Consider the following 19,619-nt stretch of genomic DNA (forward strand, 5'->3'; position numbering starts at 1 on the left):
ATAATGATTTTACCTACCTGCTTATTCTGGCTTGAAATTCTTGGGGCTAAGGATCCATTTATTTGGCAAAAGGAAATGAGGCTAAAAATGCTTCAGCTATTCAACTCTCTGACATTATCAAGATGAACCCAGAATTTATCCTATGTTAAAAAAAAAAGTCTAGATTATCAGTTGATCAGTATAATATGCATAACAGGCTACTATTCCTGCAGTGATCTTGCCTACCTGCTTTTTCTTGCTTGAAGTCTCTTTGAGTGGGGACAGGGGTGGAGACTTGTATTACAGTCAGAAATGAGGTTGACTTCATAACAATGCTTCATGAATTCAATTTCACACTGCAGTGTAAGTGACTCGTTTTAGACACTTCCTCATTTTTCAAGTTCTTTTTTGTTTTGTGGAGAGATAATTAGGTTTGTTTATTTAATGGTGGTACTGTACTGGACTAGAACCCAGGACTTCATGCGTGCTAAGCACACACGCTACCACTGAGCTATACCCTCCCCCTGTTTTAGATACTTTCTTGCAGAAGACTTAGAGGAAGGCACCTTGGGTGACAAGAAGTATCATCTTCCTTACCCCGCCCCCAACTCACAGGAACGGTATCTCTAGTAATTATGCGTATTTTCATCAAGAACCCTAGAGATCAGCAGCATAAATAGTTTCTTCACTGTAAGTGTTTTGAGATTAATCTAGAGACCTGAATTATTCAGGTAATTGTTCCTCAGATAAAGGTTGGGTCTGGACGCACATAGTTAAACATTCAAAACTGAATTTGTGATATTTTTTTCCCTTAGAATCAGTTTCTCTCCTGTTCCTTCTTTCAGAGAATAGATCATCACTAATCTAGTTGCACAAACAAGAAATCTAGGTGGCATCCTTAACATTGAACTCTTCCTCACCACCTACATTTAATTGATCACCAAATGCTGTCCGTTGAAAGCAGGAGCTGCCCTCCCTCCCCTCCTACATTTAATTGATCACCAAATGCTGTCCGTTGAAAGCAGGAGCTGCCCTCCCTCCCCTATCATTGCAACCACCACCCCAGTCCAAGCTTGTCATGCATCAGTAACTTCCCATCCTAAGTTGTAACCACTCTGGAATCTCTCCAACCCATTTTTTCATACTGCATTCATCCAACCATTCATTCAGCAAGTTTGTGGTGAGCACCTACTCAGGGTCAGACACTAGTCACTGGGAAATGTCAGTGAATAAAACAGAGTGCCTGCTCTCATGAAGCTAAATGTTTTAGTGGCAGGAGACAAGCAATAAATATACAGGGTTAAATAAAGAATTATACAGACAAAGGAGAGGAGTGCTGTGAAAAAAAGTAGCTCAGGGGAGGAAACAGAACAAATGTAGAAAAGCTTTTTTGATGCAATTGTCAGGAAAAGCTTCTTTAATAAGGTGCTTTTGAGCAGATACCTAGAGAAATTGATGGAACAAAACTTATGGACACCTGGGGGGAAGAGCATTCCCAGGGAAGGGAATGACACATGAAAAAGCACTGAAAATGCTTATTATGCTGAAGACCAGCAAGAAAGTAGTGTGCTGGAGTATCATGAGTCAGAGAGTTACTGGTAAGACATTAAACCAGAGAATGCTGGCAGAGGGACAGAAGATGCAGGGCTTTCTAGGCAACATTACAATCTTAAGAACTTATTTTGAGTGAGACAGGAATCCTTTAAAGGAATTTAGTCAGAAGAGTTGCTTAACTTCTTCAAATTTTTGGAAAGTTATTCCGGCTGCTGTGTGGCAAAGACTCTGTAGGACATATTAAAGGTGAAGGAAGAAAGCCAGTTATGCATCTGCTGAAATAGTCCAGGAAAAAAAGATGCTTTTGACTAGAGCAGTCACGGTAGAGAAGTTAGAGGGGCAGACACTTAATCTGCCCTGAAGATGGAGCAGACAGGGTGTGCCGCTGTATGACACATACAGTGTTAGGGAAATAGAGGGACTGGAAATAACGACCAGATACATGGCCTCAACAACTGGGAGATGACACCACCAGTCATTAAGGTATTATTGCTGCTTGTTTCTGGAGGTAGTGGGGGAGAGAGGAAGAATCAAGAGATCTGTTTCGGTATATGCTAAGTTTTAAGTACTAATCAGTCCATCATGAGAAATGTTCATGGAGCTGATTAGATGTAGAAGTTTGGAGTTTGGCAGAGGGTTTGGAACTGAAAATGTCTACACATCACATCATGAGACTGGAAAGGATACCACATCATAAGACTGGAAAGGATACCCTTGCAAATATACAAGAATATAGCTCTCCGGTCTGAGCCTCGGGCACTACAGTATTTGGAGGTCAGGACGATGAGAAGAAACCAACAAAGAGAACTAAGGAGAAACAGTCATTGAAGCAGGAGGAACACTGAGAGTGGCGATCTCCATTAAGCTGAAATGGGATCACAGTACCTTCGTGCCCAGTAGTGCCCGCTGGCTTGCAGTTCCCCATTCTCCCTCTATATGCTTTTGCACCACCAGGGCTAAATACCTACAAACTGCAAACCAGATTCCAGTAACCATAGGGATTTTTGTTGAATTCTTCTAATGAGATGCACTGAAAAGAGATTAAAAGGTGATAGAAAAGGAAGGAGGAGCGATTTTATTCAAATTCTTGGGGCAATTAAAATGGCAGCTGCAGTGTCAGCGGGGAAATTGTGTACAAAGGCACAGAACAGGCTCCAGCTGTGTCAGTGGAAGTGTCAGGAAATTCAGCAGGAGGACAGAGCCCTATTCCTGTTCGGCAGCAGTAGCATGTTTCCGAGGAGCATCACTGGTAGTAATTTTTCTAAAGTGTCCCCTCGTGGTTTCCTTTCTAGGGCAGTCACAGCTTCCCGGCCTTTGGCCAACAATATTCTTCTCTCATTTGTTACTCCAGCTCTTTCTGTAACTTTCTGATCATTTCCTTCACTTTATTGCTTTCTGCCTGGAGAGTGGTTCACCCTTTCCTGACAGAGCCATGACCAGTCTAGTACTTGGTTTGATGAGAGGTCCCTCAGAGGTGGAAATCTGGGGTTGACTGTGCTTAAACACAGTGGTCACCCCAATGCCAATGTAAATGTAATGCTGGTAGTCCACAGATAGTGATTTATGGTATGACTATAAGGTTAGGCATTTGAAAAAGACAACAATAGAAAATTGGAGGGCTAGGGGATAAGTATAAAAATGAACCTCGCATAATAGGCACTATGTGAGGGTACTCACATCCAATATGAATAGTCTTCTGAGAGCGCACACTGCAGAGAAAGAGTTCAATCATCAGGGGGAAATATATCAAATAAGTTTTGTGGATGTCTTTTCTGTTGCCTGGGGCTTATTCAGTGAGCTTATACACAAACTGTCCAGAGCATCAGGTATAGAGGTGATGCAAAAACTTGACTTCATTGAGGATGAGCTGGCTAACAATATGGCAGTGATAATAGTAATTACCCTATCAGAAATTCTTGAATAGTTTTCCATTGCTCTTAAGATAAAAGAAATTAATATTGATTACAGAGTTCTACATAGTGTAGCCCTGTATCAGTCAGGATAATCTAGCAAATCCTGCAGTAATAAACAGCCCACCAGTCTTCTCTCAGGCTTAAATTATTTTTGAAAAATGGTTTCTTTCTGCTCCCTGTTACATGTCCATTGTGGACTAGCTGTGGCTTCACATAATCCTTTTTGAAGAATCAACAACCACTGGAAACTGTGCTGGTTGCTTCAAAGGAAGAGTAATGTGAAATCACTCTCATTTCATGAACCAATGCACATCACACACAAGGTCAGACCTAAATTAATGAAGTGAGAAAATATAATCACACCATGTGACCAGGAGAACTGGAAATACATGACGGATGGACTGACAGCTACTGCAGTTCACTCCTTTAATTATCAGATATCCAGTTCACTCTCTTTCCTACATCCTTCTTCCCCAGAGAAGACAACTCAAGAGTCCCATATGATCACTGCATTCAGCTCAAACATCAGTATCTTTGACTCTTGTCCAATAGTCTCTCATTGTGTTTGGTCCTGCATCCTTTTGGTCTAAAGACCTATGAACTAAAAGATACGTTATCTGACCCAAAATGCAAGGGCTGGGATAGTAAATCACAGTAAGTAATCCCATTCAGAAGGTGGGAGAATGTGAGCTCTACAAAAATGATTGGTTCACTGCAGTTCTGAAATCTGGTCAGATACTGTGGGGACATTTACCCTGATGATAGAAATGATCCTTGGTTAAGCACAAGTGTTGTTATTTGGGAGAAGCTATCCAGGCTGCAATTCCCCGTCGTCCTTGACCCTGCCTCTGGGAACTCTATTTTCCATTCAGTTTCACACCTGAAGGACTTAGAATGTAAGCTCACCTTGGCCACTGAACTGCTTTCCCAGCCTGCTCCTTCCCATGAAAGTTGGGACCAACAGTAACAGGCTTTCTGCTTTTGTTTTGTTATCGTTGCTGGTGCTATTCTTGTCCTTGCTCAGACTCGTGATGTCTTTGGTAGTCCAGCTCTCTTAAAACTTTCTCTTTGATTCCAATAAATTCCATATCTTTCTCCATAAACCTGTCAGGTTTTTCAAAGTTTCTCTCTCTCCTTCCTCTACCTCCACTTCCCCTTCCTCCCTCTTTCTCTCTCACACACATTTTTAATCTAATTGAAATCCTGCTTTCATTTAGCTGGAAGAACACCTGTGATTCCTTTTTTCTGAGCTACTTTTCTCAGATTGGAAGGATTTTCTAGGGGTCACACTCTCAGTTGAACCTCTACTCAGAGGAATGCTAATCCATTTGGAAGTTTTCACCATGGATGTAATGACTTAACTTGATCCCTGCAACAAAGCTGCCTTTTCACCTTGCTTTCTCCCAAAGCATTTTTAATGTCATTTTGTGCTACTTTGACTTACAAAGCGGTTACCCCATCTCACTTCAGGAAAGCAGGAAGATGTGTTAAGTTGGAGAACTGGGATGTATTTGAGTATTAATGCTTCCTGGAGCCTCCACCTATTTTAAACTCAGTACTTTCCCACCTCTGCCTGTTTTCTTCTGTTGTCTTCCACACTGGCCTCTCGGTTCCTCATCCATGTCATCGTCTCTCCTGATACAGGGACCTCTCCCAACCTAACACAGCCTTCTTCCCCGTATTCACTCAGTTAAGCCTGTCTCATGTTTAAGACCTCAGCTCAGTTATTACTTAGAGAAGTAGGCCTTCCTTTACTTGCATGACTCAGTCAAATGTCTCCATCTTAGACTCTTAGTCCTGGGCACTCTGTGTACCTCTACGTAGATTACCCTCATCATGTGAACAAGGGTCTTATGTTGTCACCATTGTATCCTCAGCATTGCCCTGTGTCTGAGACTTAATAGGTGCTAAATACCTACTTCTTAAATAAGTGAATGGATGCAGCCGAAAAAGACCAACTCTTTTTCCTCCACCGCCTCTTATGCCCTATCAGTCAAGCCCTATCAGTATGAGACGTGATTTCTCTCCCATCTGACATCTCTCATTACCACTGTTATCACCTGTGTCCTTATGGCCACATCATCACAGTGACCTCAGTGTTCTCTGCCACATGTAACAAACGCACTGTGCACCTACAGCCGTATGAACGTCATGGCTCCTGTTCGAAGACCTCCAAGGGCAACTAAAAACTAGCTAAAAGTAATGTTTTAGTTCTTAAAATCAACCCCTATTGTCTATTTTAACTTACCAGCATAAGTGCCCAAAATTCTAATGTTAGAAACCCAGGAGCTATCCTTCAATAGAGCAGAGGATCTTCAGCCTGTGCACTTAGACTCCCAAACAAAATTATCTGCACAACCCATCAGGCCTTACTTGATATTCATAAAACATCTGCATTCTCAGCTCCCTGCTCAGAAGGCAGTTGTCTTTCTCATGCAATAGGAATGAAGGACTGCTCAATATCTCCCTGTGGTGGGTTAGCCCAAACCAACCCGGAACAAACTTTTTCTTTGTGAAGGCTTACATTACTTCTTAATCACTTGATTCCACGGAGAGGCTGCTGATTTTTCTCTCCCAAATAAATAGCTCTCTTTAGTTATCCTCTGTGGTATGTACAGTACAGTAGGCTCGAATGTCAAACACAAAGCAGAATGAAGGAGTCGGGGAGCGAGCATGCTGATCACCTCCCCAGAATTCCCTAATGCAGAGAAATGATTTCACTGCTTTGTTAGTTATACTAACAGAGTGCATTTCTAATGCCTCTTCTCTTCATTCATGAGTATTTAAACATTTTAATGAATATGTTATTTACAGTAATAAAGTCAGAGTCTGCTATTAAATTAATAGAGCAGTGTAACCAAGAATCCCATAACAGCAGTTTATCCCTTCTCAGTCTTACTGAGTTCTAAACACAAGATTCCTGGCCATTTGAATCCTCTGCTAGTCTATAGATGTTGCCTAAATGCTCTTTGGCTGCAAATGATCATCAGATTCAAATTAGCGTGTGCATGTGTATGTGTGCTTATGTTTGTGTGCATATTTCTGTATCTTATGCTTCAACACAGTGGTTAAAATAAGTGGCTCCTGGAGATGAACAGCCTAGTTTCATATCCTGGCTCTGCTTGCTGGTATCCTTAGGCAAGCTACATTCTCTATAAGCCACAGTTTTCTCATCTATAAAATGGGAGTAGTAAGTGTTTCCCTCAATGGGTTGTTGAGATAAAATAAATGAAATATTATGTGCAAAGCACGATGCCTAACCCAAGTTAAGGCTATAAATATTAGCTGTCAGTATTATCAGATGTAAGAGCTGGTCATGGTCACCACTAACCCATTCCGAACTTTTTGAAAATAAGAAAAAGGCACCTGTTCTTGCAAGGGAAGCAAAGTGGGCCAAAGCATAGCACTCCGTCAGTGGAGCGTGGACTGGATTTCAGTCCACAGTCACTCTCTTAGTTGAACATGCTTGTGTAGAGTAAAACTTGTCAAACCAAGAGCACTGGCCCCAGCGTTCATCTTGCTCCCTTCCTCCCTACTTCAGCCACGCATATTTCCTCTTTTTTCCTTTATTGATCTTTTTTTTTTTTAATTTTGGAATGTGTTGGATTTCACACAATTAGTTGAAAATCATCTCCAGAAGAAAACAATTTCTACTACTTTTTTGGAGTCAGTCACATTAAAGGGAAGGATTTTGTCTTATCTCTGATTCCTGACCACCAAACCCTGAATTTACCCCAGAATGGAAATTCAATGACTGATTGTTGTTAATTCATGTATTCACTCATTCAACAAAGTGTGCCACTTACTGACTTAAAATTCAAGCTAGGCTTAAACTGATAAATCCTGTTAGCCAGAATTTCACTTTAAATACCTCTAATACCATGACAACACAATAATTAGAATAGATCTGTAGACCCATTCCATATCTTAAAAATCATAATAAGCACATGAAATTGGGAAGGAGGAACCCAATGATATGGAAAATTAAGTTCTTAACCACTGTCTTCAAGATAGGAATTGATCCAAATTTAGGAAACGATTTTCTAGCTTAAAGTTTCTTCAGAGCAGTCTTGCTGTTTCTTAATCAGGCTTGAATTCATGACTACACAGCCAGTCTAGGGTAACAGAAGATACTGAAATGTCCAAACAATTGACTTCCCTCCTGCTGCTGTTTCCCTGAATTAGCCAGTTTTTTTGAGATCTAGTTGTCTGTTTACTCAGGTAACTCACTGAGTATAAAACCAAAGCTTTTACAAAGCCTATGAAAGCATATATTTCAAAATCTTATATTCAAGCAGTGTGGTAAGAACCCAACACACATGTGTAAGCATAGCACTGGCTCAGTCAGTGAAACTCGGTGATGCCAAATCCAACGGGATGCTGATGTCAAGTAATGGTCACAGTTACAGACAACCACACTAATGCAAAATCTTGATACAAAGACAGTTTGTATTGTGTCAAGGACAGCAAAATGTGTTTCTATTAGTTCATGTCACAGCCTAAAAAAAAAATTCCGGTATCTGAAGGGAAGTAATCTTCTAAAATCATAATCTTATCAACAAAGCCTGCCCTAAGGGATTTATTTAAAATTGTAGGTTATTTCCACATCTCCTTGCCCCTGTATTCCTGACCTTCCTTACGTGACTGAGATTATTTTATTGATAGAATTCATCCTTTCTAATACATCATAAAATTTAATTATTTACTATGCCTGCTGTTGGTTGTCTGTCTCTACCCCCACATCCACAAACTAGGATAGAAGCTCATATCCAACAGAGCTAGAATGTGTGTTTTATCTCACCAGTGTATGCCAAGGACCTAGAACCTGTACAGGTGTACAGCAAGGCTTTCAATAAATATTTGCTGAATGAATGAATGTCTCTCCTTTGATTGAAGTATTTTATCTTCTATTACATATACATAAAAATCTATTCCCTGGATCAAGGCTCTGTAGCTCTCCTCTCTCTCCACTTCATTTTCTCTCTTTTTGCCTACATCCCTCCAGACCTATCAGCTGCTGTTAAGTGATGCATACGCTACATTCCTTCCATATCAGGACCTTCTCACATGTTGTTCCCTCTATGTGGAATTGCCTTCTCCACTTTCTCCTACTAGTCCCCTGGTCTTTTATTTGCCAAGTTCTTAACCATTAAGTATCTTGCTAAAGGTTGTATTTCTAGAGGGTCTTCCCACCTTATTCTAAGCAAGCTTCTTCCTGCCCCCTGCATACACACATCTTTCTTTTTCTCCCTCTTAGTACTAAACACAGTTTACAACTGCATACTTGTTTTTCCCCCTCTGTTCCTCCATTAGACTCTGTCGTGAGAGTAAGAATTTCACGTTTCCCTAGTGGTTTCCTACACTTAGCACACGATGAGTAGACAACTCAGTTCTCTTAGAACAAAGCTCTAAATTTCTTTTTCAAGGGATTTTCTTGACAGGATATATAGTAAGTATCCTCACTCTGGTTGACCCTCTATTTCCAAGATTTAAACTTGTGGTTCTAATTTGAAGTCAAAATTAAGTAAAATGTTCACTCTTCATTACATTTAGCATGGCCATGCAATGCTACGCCTGCAGCTTTTCAGAAGTTTCCAGATGTCTAGTTGTCATGACTGAAACTACTAAGATGTTTGGGCAGCTTTTCCCTATTTTTTTTTTTTTTTTGTGTGTGACTATGTATTTGAGAGAGAAGACTTGTGAAATGATTTATACTAGTTAATTACTGATGTGTCCATACACATACATTTTACTATCATCTGATCAATATATGCAGTTCAGACTGGCCTTAAATTTTCTCCACTTTTATTTCATATAAATTTATTCCTCCTCACTCAATGCTGTAAAGTTTAAAGTCAGTGACTGCATCTTGATTACTCTAATTACTTGACACATAGCTTGTGAGCACTTACAGTGCTAAGTACTAAGCAAGGATCAGTTCTTCCTGTATTTCGTTTTTTTCTGAATATCATCTATAGAAAAGACAGTTTGCTGGTCACTGGAGAGTGAGTGACCTATAGCCTGTCCTCAGTGATGTAACTGGACACACTCAGACTCACAGTTTAGTAGTTGTGTTTGTTGTGGTGGTTTTGTTTGCTTTTCCATGGTTAAGGAAACTTAGAATACCCCTGCCAACATACACTTGTTATTAAATGTACACTATGAAACTGTGCCTTTAAAAAAAGTCCCTATTCCACTAGCCCATCATACTCATTTCCACCCTTGTACCTTGCTCGTATGACCTGCTGATCTGGACTTTGCTCCCAGGCCACCGACTCTTCAAGGCATCTCTTAAATCTCACATCTCCCTGAAGGGAGCCCTAAGTATCACTAATTCCTTACAGCTCAACACTTTGACTTCTACAGTACTTACATCTGTTACTACCTCATTTTCGTTCATTCACATATTAACTAACATTTTCCAGAAGTTTCATGGATGAATATCTTGTTTTAATGGACTGTCATCATCATGACAAAAAGTATAATTATTTTCCTCAAAGGGGTTGCTATAGTGCTAGAAAGATTTCTTTTACATTTGAAAAACAATGTAACTAACAAATAACTGTAAATTTGCTCTTTCACATGCATTTAAAATTAAAAATTGAAGTTACTTTCTCTGATCCCAAACTTCTCTTCGTCCATCCCCACTACTATAAAGCATTCGGTGCCAGGATTTCTTTACTTTTTCCCTGCTCTGAAAGTTTTTAAGTCCTTCAGCACTCAGTAACCTCTATTCCCAGTCCTCCTCAAAGTGAAGAACAAAGGCTCATGTCAGGAAAGCCACTCACCATGGTCCCCTCAGTGTTTTCAGAGGGACTCCCCTTTCCTCAGCTTAACTTCTGTCATAGCAGCCATTTGTCTGGGCCTCAAACTCATCAATCACAAAGGATCTCAGGTGTAGACTTCTGAATTTTTTTCCAAATTAAGACCTCTCTGTCTCTTTTTCTTTCTGTACACGCAGTCCCAGAAACACACGGACACAGAGGGACTCTCCTAAAAAGAGGAGAGAGGCCCTTATCTTCATTGTCTTCACACGTTTGCCTCACAGTCCCTAACTCTAAAGAAATATTAAAGAATTACAGTGGCAATAAAATCCTCACCTGAAGTTCATACTTATGAAGTTTACCCATTTGGTACATTAAATATTTTAAGTTCTTTTTATATGTCCATATTTTTCTATTTCCCTGGTAAGAATACCTTCATATGAAGGCTTTTTGTTGGGGGGGGGGGGTGTGGCCCACTGTAGACTTACACTTGGGGAAAGGGGAATACTAAACTCTACACCACTCTAGCCAGCCTGTCCTAACTGGGGATAAGGAGAGAGAGAGAAGCATTTGTGATGTTCACAGTCAAGAGGCACAGGCTGACTAAAATATTATCACCCTCTCTCCATATACATATATATATATATGTGTGTGTGTGTGTGTGTGTATATATATATATATGTATATGTATATATGATGCCAGTTGAAATATATATAATGCCAGTTGAAACCACAAAAGCAAAAACAAAGGGGTGGAAGATAAAAAATAGGAACAAAGAACAAGGGTAATGAATAAAAGGTACTAACAAGTTTGGTAGATATTAATCCAATTGTATCAGTAACCTTTTAAAACTCCAATGGTCTAAATACACAGATTTAAAAACAGATTGTCAAGTTGATCAAAAAACAAGACCCAACCATAGATTATGTGTAGGAAACCTACTCAAAATAAAAAAGATATATATATATAAGATAAAAATAGAAGATGGAAAAATATATACTGTGCTAACACTAATCAAAATAAAGTAGGAGTATATATTAATTTCAAGCAGAGTGGACTTAAAAACAAAAACAAAGGTCAAGGATAAAGAGGAATATTCCATAGTAATGAAGGGATAAGTTCTCCAAGAAAACATAATACAGTCCCTATTGTGTATATGCCTAAAAATAGAGCTCCAAAATTCACAAAGCAAAAACTGATAGAACTGCAAGGAGAAAAACAGACAATTCTACTGTCATAGTTGGAGATGTCATATCCCTTTATCAGAAATAGACAGATTCAACAGGCAGAAAATCTCTAAGAACATAGCTGAACTCAACAATACCATCAATTCCTGGATATAGTTGACATCTATCAACAATTGTCCAACAACAGCAGAATACATTCTTCTTAAACTCATAATGTACAGACCACCAAGGGAGACCACATTCTAGGCCATAAAACATGCTTTAAAATTTTTATAAGAATATAAATTCTGTAGTGTCTCCTTTTAGACTACAGTGGAATTAAGCTAGAAATCAAGAACAGGAAAGATAGCTGGAAAATCCCCACATACTCAGAAAACTCTTCTGAATAACACAGTAGTCAAAGAAGAAATCTCAGGAGAAATTGTAAAATATTTTGAACAAAATGAAAATATTACTTATTAAATTTTGGAACATGTAGCAAAAGCGAAATGCTTAGAGAAAAATGTATAGACTTGGATGCATATATTGGAAAGGAAGTTCTAAAATCAATAACCTAGGTGCTCCTGTTAGAAAACTAGAAAAAGAAAATCCAAAGAAAGAACTAATAAAAATTACAGCAGGAATCAGTTAAATTTAAAACAGGAAGTGAAAAAAAATCAAAGAAACTAAAAGCTGGTTTTTTGAAAAGTTTAATAAAACCGATTAGCCTCTCGTCAGACGAAGAAAAAGAGAGAGAAGGAGGGGGACCAAATTACTCATATCAGAAATGAAGAAAGGGGCATCTCTACAGATCCTGTGGAAATCAAAAGGGTAATAAAGAAATATGATGAACAATTCTGTGCCAACAAATTTGAAAATCTTTATGAAGTGGACCAATTCCTTGAGAAACACCATCTGACAAAAGTCACAAGAAGTTACAGAAAATCTCAACAGGACTATATCTACTAAAGAAATTGAATCAATAATTAAAAAGTCCAAAAAAACTAGAAAGCACCAGGCCCAGGTAGGTTCACTGGTGAATGTCACTGTGCTTTAGGGAAGAAATTATACTAATTTTCTACCTATCTTTTTTGGAGGATAGAAGCAGAGGGAATACTTCCTAATTCATTCCATGAGGCCAGCATTACTCTAATAACAAAAACCAGACAAAAAACATAAGAGAATTATAGACTAATATCTCTCATGAACATACATGTAAAAATCCTCTGCAAAATATAAGCAAATCAATTCTAACAGTGTATAAAAAGAATTACATCTTGACTAAAGTGGGAGTTATCCCAGGTATGCAAAGCTAGCTCTGTATTTTAAAAAATCAATGTGCACCACCACATCAATAGGCTAAAGAAGAAAAATCTCATGATCGAATCAACAGATGCAGAGAAAGCATTTGACAAAATTCAACACTCACACATGATAAAAAAAAAAAATCCCAGCAATTAGGAATAGAAATGGAACTTCCTCAACTTGAAAGATTATCTACCAAAAAAAAAACCCTGCAGCTAGCATCATTCAATGGTGAGAAACTCAGGCTTTTCCACTGAGATCAGGGAAAAAAACAAGCACGTTCACTTTCACCACATCTTTTCAACATCAAGTCCTAATTATTGCAACGTGACAAGAAAAGGAAATAAAATGCATACCAATTGGGAAGGAAGAAATACGATTCTTTGTTCACAAATGATAAGATTATCTATGTAGAAAATTCAAAAGAATAAACAATTTTCTTGAACTAATCAAATTACAGGAAGTTTGCAGGAAACAGATTAATATACAAAAGTGAGTCAGTTTTTTATATATCAGCAATGAACAAGTGGAATTTTGACATTAAAAAAATAGCACAAACTTAGTGGCTTAGAGCAACCTACATTTATTACATGTTTTCTATGGGTCAGGAGTTCAGGGATGGCTTAACCGAGTCCTCTGTTTTCAGTTTGCAGCAAGACTGCAATCAAGGCATCAGCTAGGACTAGGGCCTCATCTGAAAGGACTACTAGGGGAGGAGTTTCTTCCAAGACCATGTGGTTGCTGTCAGAATTCAGGTCAAATCAGGACTGTTGGACTGAGGGCCTAAATTCTTTATGGGCCAACAACCATAGGCTACCCTCATGTGTACTTCTTCACAGAGCATCTCACAGTATGACAGTTCGTCTCATCAGACTGAGCAGTTGAGAGACAGCTAGAGAGTCCGCTAGTAAGACAGAAGTTACAGTGTTGCACAATGTGATCACAGGGGTGAGTTCTCACCACTTTTCCATATTCTGTGGGTTAGAAGCAAGTCACAGATCCCACCCACACTCACAGGAAGATGATACAAGCCATTAAGAGTGGGATGTAGAGGAAATTGCGGGCCATCTTGCAGCCTGTCGATAATTATTAAATATATTTTCATCATGAGAAAAATGTTTTACTTTTTAACTTTAGAACAGAGTGTGACGAGGTTTACCTTTTTGATAAATCTAACTCAGGTGTTTCACACCCTCTCTCTGTCTCCCATCCACTCATACCTGTGCCTCCTTTCCCATGTAAGCATCTCCCTAGACAACCCTTCCTGGCTGACTAACGTTGTCAAGGTCAGGAATGCTTTTCTTCTTAAAGAGAAGAAGAACTGACTGTGGGACTAGATCCCATTGATTTGTTCCAATGAAGATACAATCCTCTTTATTAAATCTCTCAGGGTCAGACTGCTGCCTACCTGGCAGGAGCTGACTCCCAATTCTTGAATAGATGGAGAGAAGATTACCTGAAATCCTAGGTCACTTACTCAGCTGCAATTCCAGTATCGCAGCTTTACTGAAATAGGAATGTTAGAGTTGCCCTCTTATGAAATGACTGATTTTACCAGCCTCCTGCCGAACAGCTTAAACAGTCAGGGATAAAAATCACGATTGTTCTCTTTTCCTTCCATGCGAAGTAAAGCGGTGAGTGGCTACAGCATCCTTACACGTTTGGTACACTTGGTGGGACAGCTATGATGGATTCTGGGATGCAATACCTGATCCCTCTTCTTTGGGACCAAGAAGTCACTCCCACATGCTGGGAGTGTTGGCTACTGACCACACCCAAAGCTGAATGCCTTCCCAGGATTTCCTCTCAATTTAAGGAAGCTCTCTCACCCAAGTTTTCATTCCCTCAGCCCTGGAGTAGCCCCCATGCAGTGACTGCTCAATGAAAAATCACCAATTTCACTTCTCTCAGTTGGAGTCAACTGTGAAGGGCCATCTCAGCTCCAGAGATCCCCAGGGGTTCAACGGAAGCAAAAGGCACCTGCATCTCAGTTCACATCCTCCCTTTGTTCATTTGAGCTTTTTTTCACTGTTTTCACTTTTTACCGAAATCACTCCCCAGTAAACTTCCTCCATTCAAATTTCCACTTCACAGTCTCTTGCCTGGGAAAACAAACCTCTGACATCTTAGCTGCGCTTCAGTGGACTTGGATCTTGGAAGATTTTAAGGAGTCCTCATCAGGTAGTTTATAGAATTGATGATGGAAATGATAAAAGCAATAATCATAGGAAATATTTTTAGCATTCACTGTGAACTAGCACCATATTATTTATTCCTTACCTCAGCTGTGTGGAATGTTACTATAATCTCCATTTTTCAGAAGAAGAAACTAAGACTCAAAGTTTAAATAAACTTGGCACAAGGACCTACACCAGGAAAGTGGCTAGAGGTCAGATGTGAACCCTTAATGAACACACAATGATGATTTCACTAGTGTAACTGTTAAACACACTCCACCATCAAACTTTTGGGGAGAGCTTCACCTCTCCTTCGCAGTTGCTAATGTGTTAAGAAACAAACTCTGCCATGAGAAACCAGCTTTGAGGAGATTCCTACCTTAGGAGAAGAGAAATTACAGAAAAGTTTGAATCCACGCAATAGTGCAGATGACGCTTACTGATACGGGCTAAGCACAGGTAACATTCCTCTGGTCCCCCAGATTTTCAGAAGACTCATATGATCTGGGAAAATATTTCAGAGTCATAGCTAAAGTAAAGACAATTTAACACAGCTTCAGGTTTCTAGTAATACAGTATTGACCAGTAACAAAGATTCTGGTTTCAAAGACAAAAGCCTAGGCATTTCTGAAGAAATTGGATTCCTTTCCAGTAATTAGTATCTGTTTCCTAAAATGGGTGCAGGAGTGGAGGTAGGGAAACAGAAAATGAGGGACAGGAAGCAAAGAAGAGAATAGAACAGAACAGGAAAGCAGGGGAGATTTTCAGGGAGATGAGATACGTAGCAATCATTTAATTATAAGGTTGATCATGTATTAGTAACATTGATCAAGCTCTGTAATGAATTCAGTCAGTGCTTATGGAACTTGGTTTGAAGTTTTGTTTCTACTGATCTAGTAAAAGCCGTTTTTTATCAGGACTACAAAAATTGCCTTGTCTGGCTGTTTTAATTCTTCCCTCACATTTAGTATTCTGGGAAGAAATGCTTTAAAACGATGAGGAAATCTGCCAATGTGTTTTCTGGAGCGTAACTTTTCCCAGGTTGAATCAGCAAGAAGGTCTTTCAAAGATCCTTAAATTACAATCGAGGTCACATACTAGCAGGTAAAGAGCAGGTAGAGGGCACCTCTCCCTCACATGTTAACTCAGAACTACATTCTGTTACCAGAAACAGCCTATTTATGTGACTTGCAACACTTGAAAATCTCACTGTACCTGTGATTTTTGAGAATAGAGTCAGAAGAGAAAAAGATTAATGTTTGAGGATCTTTGACTCTGGTTTTGGAGCTCAAAAAGAGTCTTTGTCACAGAGGATGATGAGAGACTAAAAGAAAGCTCATTAGTCCCCACGCAAATTAAATTATATTTTAGAGCTGGAAATATGTTCATGAACTCTTGAAGGAACATAGCCAAACTTGTAACCATGCTGAAAGGTAAACAAAATATTTTGTTTGTCCATTAGAACTGGGAGCATTTTCTTCAGTCATTGTCATATATCTAAAGGAAAGAAGGTTCATGCAGTTACAAAGCATATCAGGATATTAATAATGAGCAAACCCTGGCTTCCCATTCAATAAACAAACTGATCATATTAGAAATTGATGAGGAGAAAGAGAAATGCACTACCTACTAATGGCCCCCCCTGCCTAAGTACTGCTTGGTTATAGAGTCTGGAAAGGTCATACCTCAGGGCAGAAATATTATACTCCATCAAGTATTCTTCCGACAGACAGAAATATCAAGGTAGATTTTGCTGGGCTCTCTTTAAACACTGGCGATTGTATAAAGAATCTAACTGTGATTTTATGACCATGACAAAGCATGGTCATTATTTTATAAGTTATTTTTATTTCTTTGGCACGAGTCAAGGACACTTGTCTCAATTCAATCATTAATGAAGCATTACTGAATACTACATGAAATGCTCTGTACTAAGTATTATAAAAATGCAAAGATGAATAAAATTTCATTTTGCATTTAATAAGCTTAGAGCATAGTTCAGTGATTGACGAAAATGTATTCAGCTGAACTCTTAAGTTTTCGTAAATGGGGGAACATCTCCTGGGTTGTGACAGGAGGAGGACTGGAGTGGGGTATGAGGGGGCAAGTTAAAAGAGCTCATACTTTCTCAAAATTATCTTTCTTTTATCCATATTTATATTCCCCATTCTAACTTAAAAGTTTCTGAGGAAGTTTTCTATCTAATGAAAAGTTTTGGGGTGGGTTTTTTTTTGTTGTTGTTTTGTTTTTTTGCTTTAAAGGAAGTTTGAAAGTTAGTGGTTGAGTTGGAAAAGAGTTGGGTAAATTTCTATGGTTTATTCATTTATTCAACTTTCAACAAATATTTATTGTTTACTGATCCTACAGACAATTAAAAAATATAAGAGAATACTGTGAACTTCATGCCAATTAATTTGACAACATCAACAGAAAGTACAAATTCTCTGAAAAAACACAAGTTACCAAAACTGACACAAGAAGAAATAGAAAAATCCAAGAGTTCCTGTATTTCTTAGAGAATCTGAATCTGTTATTTAAAATTTCACACACAAGAAATCTTCAGGCTTAAGTTTAGCAGTGAATTCTGTTTAATATTTAAGGAAGATATAAAAAAAATCTCCAAAAATAGAGGGCAGTTTTCCCCTAAATCTCTGAAATGAATTGTAAGAGTAGAAAATTACATACCAATATCCCTCACAAACATGCACACAAGAATGTGAAAAGGAATATATGTATCTTCATGTATGACTGAAAAATTGTGCTCTACACCTGAAATTGGCACATTGTAAAACGGACTATAACTCAATAAAAATACATACATAGCAAATGAATCCAGCAGTTTGTACAAAGAATAATACGTTATGACCACGTAGAGCTTATTCCAGCAATACAAGGTTTACCTATCAATTGAAAACAAGTGTCTTTTCCATATTAATAGAATAAGGCAGAAAAGCCATATAATCATTTCAATAGATACAGAAAAAGCATTTGAAATCATTCAATTACTATTTGTGAAGACAAATCTTAACAAAGTAGTAATAGAAGGGAATGTCCTTAAAGTGACAAAGGATAACTATGAAAAGCCTAAAGCTAACTTTTTCTTAAAGGTGAATCATTGAAAGCATTTGTTAAAAGACTAAAAACAAGGCAAATATTTCTGCTCTCTCCATTATTCAAAATTGTACTAGATATTGTGAAAACAGCAGTAAAAACCTCTAAGCAAAATGAATAAACACACTCAAAAACGTTATGTGCTTTGATATAATGAATAATAGAATATGCCTTTTAATAAAAGTACTAGAACTTACCCAGTTATTTTAGTTAAGGCACCACATGAATAGATTGCTTATTAGCATTGGACTTAAGTGCAAATATGCCACAGAGTAATACAACATGCTGATTTCCCGGCCACATCATTACAGGCAGGAACTGAAAAATACTCAGTAGTTAGGATCTATGCTATGATCACAAGCTTTCTAGATCTCCAACTTGTCCTCCCCATGCAACTGAATTTTTTTTTAAAGCCTCTTTTTCTGAACCTGCTGGTTTTTGAAATCACATATTTCATATCTGAGAGTAATGAAGTGCATGTCCAAGCCAACTCTAAAAAGAGTGGGAGGTCTATTCAGAATGCAAGCTTTCAGACAAGACGCACATCCAGGACGAGGCCTGGGTGAGGCACCGGGCTCCAGTTACCTTATGGGACCAGAAGCCTGCACTTACAGTTTGGGTGTACCTCTCCTGGGCTGCACACAAAGCAGTTTTGGAATCTAACTGGCACGGAAGGCAGAAGAAGCGATGCACAACAAATTGAGTGTGAAACGATATTCATTTAGATCATCCCACTCCATGGAAGGGCTGTTTGGGAAGTTTTTTTGAAAACACCTGGGGGTTTGAAGGCTTTCTTTAATTGACTCGGCGCAGTGTCTTGCCTGACTTCTCTGGAAGTTGTTTGGTTATGATTTGATGCTTTTACTTAAAATGCTACTGTATGGAATATGTCTCTTTCACATCCTGAGAGCATGGCCTTACAGTCAAGGCGGCACAGGAAGGTGATAAATTAGTCTTTTGCAAACTGAGGTCAGTCAAAGCAGATTATCTCATTAGGCTTGGATGCAAATTACAATGGGAGATCAGCAGATGCTTTGAAGCAAAACGTTTATTAGCTATGTTCCATTTATCCAGAAACACTGCAGAAAGAAATCTGGCTTGATAGATGATCAATAGTAATTCCCATCTAGTGTTAAATATTATTGTTTAAAAAGTAATGTCCTCTAGGAAGAAATTCTATAGTCCTTGTACTCTGAATGGACTTGTTTTTCCTCCTCTGGCTTTCAGACCACCAATCACTTATTTCAAATGTTTGTTTGCTTGGTTCTTATTAAAGAACTTCAAGCACCTTAAAGAAACGGCATAGTCATTATTTTATGCACCAGTTCCTACTAAAGGTCTTGCCTCATAGTATGCACTCAACACATTATTATGGAAAGAAAGAGGGATCGAAGGGAAGGAGGGAGGAAGGCAGGCAGGATGGAAAGCGGGGGAAATTAACGTTTAAGTAACTCAATTTGATAATAAAAATGTCTAGTTCAAAAAAGTCTAATAATTTTTTTTTCTAAACTTGCTTGCTTATGTCAATCACTTTGGGGCAATCACTTAACTCCTAGCTTCCATGTGGTGAGATTTTCTTTTTAATTCAACTACTATGCATCTCTAAAGGGAGAGGCCAGCCTTTGCCTCGGCCAGGATGTGTCCAGTGT

This window comes from Camelus bactrianus, chromosome 10 (assembly GCF_048773025.1).
Source record: "Camelus bactrianus isolate YW-2024 breed Bactrian camel chromosome 10, ASM4877302v1, whole genome shotgun sequence".
In the NCBI taxonomy this organism is placed as follows: domain Eukaryota; kingdom Metazoa; phylum Chordata; class Mammalia; order Artiodactyla; family Camelidae; genus Camelus; species Camelus bactrianus.